The following is an 8,036-nucleotide window of genomic DNA, read 5'->3' on the forward strand; positions in this document are numbered from 1 at the left end:
AACCAGGAGGGTGTTTTTAGGACGGGACGATGATCTTCTGGAGGTTCTTGGCTGTGGAGCAGCAGCAGTCCCTGGTGTCCTGCAGTTCATTAGTGGGCGAACTACAGAGGCCGGTCCTGCTGGTGGAGATGATGAGTGAGGAGCTGCAGACAGTAAACTCTCTCAGATGTCTGCAGCTGAACCAGAAACAGCTTCGTCTCAGTCTGATGATGAAAAACGTGCAATTCCCCTTTAAGACTTTTCCCTACAGGACAGGAAGCTGCTTCAATCACACACTGGTCATCTGAACGTGTGTGTGTGTGTGTGTGTGTGTGTGTGTGTGTGTGTGAGATGATTGGATCAGTTCAGATCTATCAGAGAGCTCAGAGTTTAGAGGACGAGAACGCCCTGAAGCATTCTGGGAAAAATCACATATTCCCTCTAATGTTGACTCCGATTGTGTGTGTGTGTTTGTGTGTGTGTGTAAATGTGTGTGTGTATGTGTACATCCTTCAAACTGCTCACATAAACCCGCCCACAGGGTCCGCCTGCACCCTGATCCAGCCACAGGTACGGGGGCAGCACCGCAGTAACCTGTGAGGTGCACAGATTAGCTGACCTAATCAAATGACAGTTTAATGAGGACCTGCAGAGACGAGGTTGTCTGAGATGTTTGGCTAAAAAGTGAAGCTGATTCTCAGTGTGACGTCTCTGTGTGATGGACGATAACCTGTCCAGGTGTACCCCCCTGTAACCCCACAGCTGGGATGGGTTTGAGGCCCCCCGTGACCCTGAACTGGCTGAGCGGTCAAAGTTACAGGTGAGGAGTAAGTAACATCATGAACTGTGCAGGTAGCAGAGGAACTCGCTAGGAAAAGAAAAACTTGGCATAACTAATGATTGAAGTGAAGCCTCTGAGCCTTTGCAGTTACAGTGATTCCTCTCTTTGCCCTCTGATTGGTCAGGGTTAGCGTTATAAACTAAAGGATTATCTGATAAAACCGCCAGGTGTGGAAGTCATGTGGTAAAGCTGAAACAGATCCCAGGTTGCAGAAACAGGTCAGTCTAATGTCAGGTTAATCCTCGCCTCCTCGTGAATAGCGACGTGCAGCAGAAGTGATGTCACAGCTGCTGGCAGTGCAGCACGGCCGGGCCGAAGGCACAAGCGGCTCTTCTTCTCCTACAGCAGAGCGCAGACACCGACTGTTCAGGAGAAGCTGGAGCTGAGCGTGGTGTGGTAACTGTAACTGAGCCCATGAAGACTTCAACTGGAGCTTCAGCTTCAGTGAAGTCACTGCAAGTCTCCGCCTTCAACTTTCACTCATGTTACCGTGAGTCTGCGCGCCGAACTCCTCAGACTTTAAACGTTTGTCCTAAAGGTCGACAGCAGCACCGATACTCAGTAAAAACCTAATGACACAGATAAAAACCACATTACACCTGTGAGGGTGTGTGTGTGTGTGTGTGTGTGTGTGTGTGTCTCATTAGCTTTGCTCTAAAAAAAAACATTAACGAGATCCATAAAAGGAAAAAATTTAAATTTTAATGTGCAGTGGTCATCCTGCAGCTGCTCTGATTGTGAGTGTGTGTGTGTGCGCGTTTGTGTGTGTGTGTGTTTGTGTGCTGGGTGTGTGTGTGTGTGTGCTGGGTGTGTCCGGAGGCTGGTCAGTTTGTCTCGTTAATGACCCCTCCCACCCTAACGAGCTAACGATGAGCACTCGTTAAGACAGACGGACGAGCTCAGCCAATAAAACGCGGTTACTGCTCTCTCTCATCTGATGAAACCATGGCGACCAGTCTGGACAGGTGAGGCGGGGGAGGGCAGCTGTCCATCTGAGTCTGTGCTGTAAATGAAGGACAGCGAAACTGTAAGAGTGAGAAAACTGACAGGAAGTCGAGTCAGTGTGTCAAACTCAGCCAAACAGGATGGAACATGCTCTCTGTTTTTAAGATCAGCTTACTCGCTGCTTCCAGGTGTTTGGCTTCAGAAAACGTCTGCAGCTCAAACACTCAGGGCCCAACAGTAAGTTGCAGTCTACCTCTCCAAACCTGAAACAGGTAAGGTGTCAGCATCACAGCCGCTCTCGTCAGGTTCAGCAGTCAAACATGTGCGAGATCCACATCATGGACTGAGGTCAGAGGTTAGGCTGTGGGCTTCGTTTGTGGGGAGCAGATCGCTGTGTTTAAGGACATCTCTGTCATGGGAGCATCTGAACCTTTGTTAAGCTGCAGAAAAAACTTTTTACCAGCTTTACACATCCAGGAGGGAGAATGAGCCCCTCTCCAGGAGAACCGTGACCACGTGAACTGAGAGGATGGTGGGAAATCTGGAGCCTGAAAAACCAAATGGAGAAAGGAGACGTTCTTGCTTGGCTGTAAATGGACCGGTTCTTATACAGCACTTTTTTACTCTTTTTTTTAGCATAGCAAAGCACTTCACACAAGGACTTTCTGCTTTGCTATGCTACTTGGTGTAGGATATTTGTCATGTAGGAGCAGCCAAGGATCAAACCACAAACCTTTCGATTAGCAGATGAGCTGCAGCCACTCTGAGAGCTGCGACGCAGCCCAGTTACTCATTATTAAGGTGGAGCTGGCAGCAATGCACTCAGTGAAAGGGACTCTGACAGAGGGAGATCTGATCACAGAGGTGCGTGCATGCTCAGGCTGAAATGGGAAAAACTGTCTGGAAAAATGTTGGACCTTTGAAGCAGATGCAGGGTAAAGTACCTGACATGAAGCCAGGCGCAGGAATAGCTGTGAATGACAGTATGCTGACTTTTGGACAAGCATGAGACTGAACATGGTGACGTGCTACCAGCCCGTTCTCACTCCTGAGGCGTAACATCCTGACAAACGCCAAAGGTGACTTTCTGCGTTCTTATGCTACGCGCCAGGTTATCTTTCTTTCAAAAGTCTTTTTATTAAACAAAGGTTTCAATACAATGTATACAATAACAAAAATGCTTCAGAATTTTCCAAAATTTCAATCTTGTTCCCACCCTGACCCTTAAAACAACAAATAATTGGCAGCCTGCGGCCCAACAAAACAAAAACAAAAGAACAAACAAAAACGAAAAACAACAAATAAACTCATATAAGAGAGAAAGAAAAAAAAAGGAGCGGGTGGGGAGGGGGGGGGTTGTTTCCTTGGACTACTCAGTAACAATAGTTGAGGGCCTTTCAAAAAAGTCCAGAAAGGGGGACCACAGTTTATAAAATTTATTTTTAGACCCACGAACTGTATATCTAATTTTTTCTAAATCCATACAGGACATTATATCTTTTAGCCATTGTGTGAGGGGGGAGAAGAGTCTTTCCACTTCAGCAATATAGCTCGCCTGGCCAGCAGTAATGAAAAGTTTATTGTTCTCAGTCTGGAGTTAGACAGATTCAAATTCTGGACCGCACCAAACATAGCACAGAGTGGCTCTGGTTCAATTTGATGCTGCACGACTTCAGAGATCGTATGGAAAACAGATTTCCAAAAGAAAACCTGTCCTTCAATGCACATATTAAACAAATATGTAAGACTGCTTTCTTCCATTTGCTCAACATCTCTAAAGTTAGAAATATCCTGTCTCAGAGTGACACTGAAAAACTAGTTCATGCATTTATTACTTCCAGGCTGGACTACTGTAATTCTTTATTATCAGGATGTCCTAAAAACTCCCTGAAAAGCCTTCAGTTAATCCAAAATGCTGCAGCAAGAGTACTGACAGGGACTAGAAAGAGAGAGCAGATTTCTCCTGTATTGGCTTCCCTTCATTGGCTTCCTGTTAAATCCAGAATTCAAAATCCTGCTCCTCACATACAAGGTCTTAAATAATCAGGCCCCATCTTATCTTAATGACCTTGTAGTACCATATCACCCTATTAGAGCACTTCGCTCTCACACTGCAGGCTTACTTGTTGTTTCTAGAGTATTTAAAAGTAGAATGGGAGGGAGAGCCTTCAGTTTTCAGGCCCCTCTTCTGTGGAACCAGCTTCCAGTTTGGATTCAGGAGACAGACACTATCTCTGCTTTCAAGATTAGGCTTCAAACTTTCCTTTTTGCTAAAGCATATAGTTAGGGCTGGACCAGGTGACCCTGAATCCTCCCTTAGTTATGCTGCAATAGACGTAGGCTGCCGGGGATTCCCATGATGCATTGAGTTTTTCCTTTCCAGTCACCTTTCTCACTCACTATTTAATAGACCTCTCTGCATCAAATCATATCTGTTATTAATCTCTGTCTCTCTTCCACAGCATGTCTTTATTCTGTCTTCCTTCTCTCACCCCAACCGGTCACAGCAGATGGCCCCGCCCCTCCCTGAGCCTGGTTCTGCTGGAGGTTTCTTCCTGTTAAAAGGGAGTTTTTCCTTCCCACTGTCGCCAAAGTGCTTGCTCATAGGGGGTCATATGATTGTTGGGTTTTTCTCTGTATTTATTATTGTGCGATCTATTGTACAATATAAAGCGCCTTGAGGCGACATTTGTTGTGATTTGGCGCTATATAAATAAAATTGAATTGAATTGAATTGAATTGAAAACAGATTTCCACGCCAGGTTATCGATGAAATCCAGTACAATGGCGCTCCCACGGTATTACATGTTCTTGCCATGTATTCCAGCCCTAACCCTAACCAGCACTTTAATGACGTTAGATAGGGTTTTCCAAAGCAATTTAAGTAAAACGAACGTACATGTGTAGATTCATTCCAAACAGTTCTCGTGTTTCCTCATTTTTCCGATCTCGTAATCTAGGGACGTGTTGGGTGGACGGAAGCATAATATACCGACAATTTGTCACCTGGGGTAAAATGTTCACTTTGGGAGTGAGAACGTGTTGGTGCTTCCACACAGCTGTGAAAGGTAATGAGAGCAGGTTCATAAAGACATCGAGCAATACTGAGCAGAACTAAGCTCATATTATTGGTGCGGCCCTCCACAACAGGCCCAGGTCTCATGTAAACCTTCAGGAGCTCATCAGAACAGTTTCTATTAAATGTTCAAAATCAACTCATACAATGTCCTGTTGGAATAAATCATATAAAACAATGAGATGAGTGTATTGAGGGAAATCAGATGAAATATTATGAATGATGAATAACTGTGAAAGTATCTGATCTATTAAATCAGTGCAGGAGGACGTTTTATCTGTAGATCACTGCGACATGATCAAAGAGCAACACCTGAATAAAAGATGACTGCAGGAGGAGGTTAATGATGCCCTCACCACAGGAAGTCATGTGATCAGAATCCATTCAAAAAGAAGCCATTCTCACAGGGTTGGGTCATGATGAGGGATCAATAACTATCTGATCATTAATCAGCGCCTCATTACTAGAAGGGATTCCAATCAGAGGCCCAGCTCCTGGTTCTGGTTTGGTGGGGCGGGGTTGTTGCCTTTAGGAGTCACATGACTCTTAACAAGCTCTTACTGTGTGGGAGGAACAGGAAGAATCTCGTTAAGGACACCTAACGAGCGTCTGATTGAACCCTCCTCCTCCTCTGCTCTTCATCTCTCGCTCTTTAATCACCTCCCTCTGACAGTTTAATGTCCTCCACCTGAAGGGTGCAAGGGGGGGGTGTAGCAGCTAACGTTACCATCAGTGCTTCATGATATCGTCATCAGAGCGAGAGAGGAGCGAGGCAAACCAGGTGAGACTGAACAGGTGAGAAACCAACAACAACAGGAAAGAACCTGCAGGCCAGGTGAGACTGTGTGGATGACAGGGAGACAGGTGAAAGGTAAAGGAGGAGGAGCCGCAGGTATCCATGCCACCTGCCTCACACCTGCACACAGGTGCAGCTCAGGAACAAGACGTCTGCTGTTAATCCATCTAAGTCACAATTCCGAGTACCTGACGTGAGCTGCTGTAGCAGCGAGTGGCATCCAGCTGTCTCCACCCTTTACCTCTGATCCATCCATCACACAGTCTCACCTGCTCTGGTGGTCCTCGATTAATCACCACCTCCTCCTCCTCCTCCTCCTCCTCCTCTTCTTCTTCCTCATCTCGCATTAAGTCGCTGTGGCCTCAGAGTCCGACTGTGACCCTCAATGAGCACGCTCCAGGCCTCCCCCTGCTGCTCAGCAGCATTTATTGATCCACACAGCGAGGAAGACGAGGGAGGTGCTGTCTGATTAGAGTTGGCATGGGCTCGTTGGGCAGCAGGAAGTGCTTAATTTATGAGCGTGAGGCTGTTTATGAAGGCTGACCTTCGACCTCTCAGGGAGCGGTGCGGCGGCAGGTACAGATCGTCAGCGGTGGCTCGATAACACTCGTTTAGCCACTGCAGCGAGCACAGAGTTTATAAAACATCTTCTCATTAACGGCCGACCTTTGACTTCCACAGTCTGTTTACATCAGGAGAGTCGTTCAGTTAACTCACAGCACCTGAACGCACCACAGCTCAACGTTTCTGAGTCTGCAGGAGTCGAACTCCAAGAAACACCCAGGGCGGGGCTTAAACTGTGACATATGCATTTTTAGGGGTGTGGCCTGTTTAAATGACGTGCAGCTGTAATTGATGGCGTCATTATCCTCAGCGTTTTCACCCTAGAAATCAAAAACAACAAAAGTGGTGCCACATGGTCTCATATCAGCCCGTCGTGCATGTCTGGATTTTCATAACCCACAGAGGTGAGGGCACAGAGGTGAGGGCACAGAGGTGAGGGCACAGAGGTGAGGCAGAGCCAAGACAGGAAACAAACAAAGCTCTGGTTTTATGGGAAATGGTTTTCATTTTGTGAAGCACAGTGAGATCATTCATCATCAGCACCTCTTAGCTTTGACCAGCCGTCTCCACACAAACAGATCCTGTCACACCTTTGCTGCTTGTCTCCATAATGAACCCGTGTCCCCATGCAGGTCCCCATAACACAGCAATGCCTGAAGTCTGAAATACAGGGGACTGAACCTCCTCTTCATCCTCTTCATCCTCCTGATGTTTAAGATGAAGTGTGTGTGTGTGTGTGTGTGTGTGTGTGTGTGTGTGTGTGTGTGTGTGTGTGTGTGTGTGTGTGTGTGTGTGTGTGTGTGTGTGTGTGTGTGTGTGTGTGTCTGGGCTCCTGTTTGTGCTCTGTGATAAACAGACTCTGGATCAGTTCCAGCCTTCCTCCTCCTCCTCCTCCTCCTCCTCTGTTCTGCTCCTCTGGACTGAAGCTCAGTCTCTCGGCGCTCCGCTCTTCCAGGGCTCTCCAGGATTTTCCAGGACGCCTCTGAAGTGTTTTCCAGGTAAAGCGGCTGCAGGAGATGCAGCCAGACTGCATGTGTGCGTGTGTGTGCGTGTGTGTGTGTGTGTGTGTGTCAGATTTACATAGTGAATCCCTTGCTGGGACGTCCGAGGCCAACATCACATGACCTGAGAGCGACAGCGATGTTTCCTGAGGGACTCGGCCGTGTTTCTGTGTCACAGAGTCTGTTTGATTTCTCGCTCCTCGTGTCACAAACCTCCTCCTCCTCCTGCACCTCCTCCTCCTCTTCTTCTTTGAATTTTTTTATCTGAACTCCTTTGTGTCACGCAGCTGCTCCTTGTCCTCTCTCCTTCCTCCTGTTGCCTGAGAAGACGAGTTCGGGGTCAAAGGTGGTCCGATCAGGTTCAAGTTTATTGATCAGAGGTTTTCCTGATTGCAGTGATTGATTGAAGCTCCAGATTTACACTTTTTTATCCTTCTGAATCTTTTTTTCCAGCTTTTCAGTCTGCTCGCAGCCATGCAGTACTACTGCAGTATTACTGTCCCAGTACTGCAGTGAGGCTGGTGCACCTGGGGCTCATTTGTGGAGCCACAGCTCCCCCTACAGGAGGCTTGGTGAAGTGCAGCTCACAGACTGCTGACCACTGTCACTCAGAGCAGCAGGATGTTTTTAATGCAGATGTTTAGTGAAACTCACGGACAGCGTTCATGTCGGACGCTGCCGCCCGTCAGCAGGAGGCCGGGTTCAAACTGCCTCAAGAGGTCACAGCTCCTCCTACATGTCCTACATCAACCATCTCGAGACGTTTGTAGGAGACGTTTGTAGGAGGACACGGACTGTTGATTCTTTTAAGCCTTAAATTTTGTGCAGTTTGCG

The sequence above is a fragment of the Pelmatolapia mariae genome, linkage group LG8, assembly GCF_036321145.2.
Source record: "Pelmatolapia mariae isolate MD_Pm_ZW linkage group LG8, Pm_UMD_F_2, whole genome shotgun sequence".
Classification (NCBI taxonomy): Eukaryota; Metazoa; Chordata; class Actinopteri; order Cichliformes; family Cichlidae; genus Pelmatolapia; species Pelmatolapia mariae.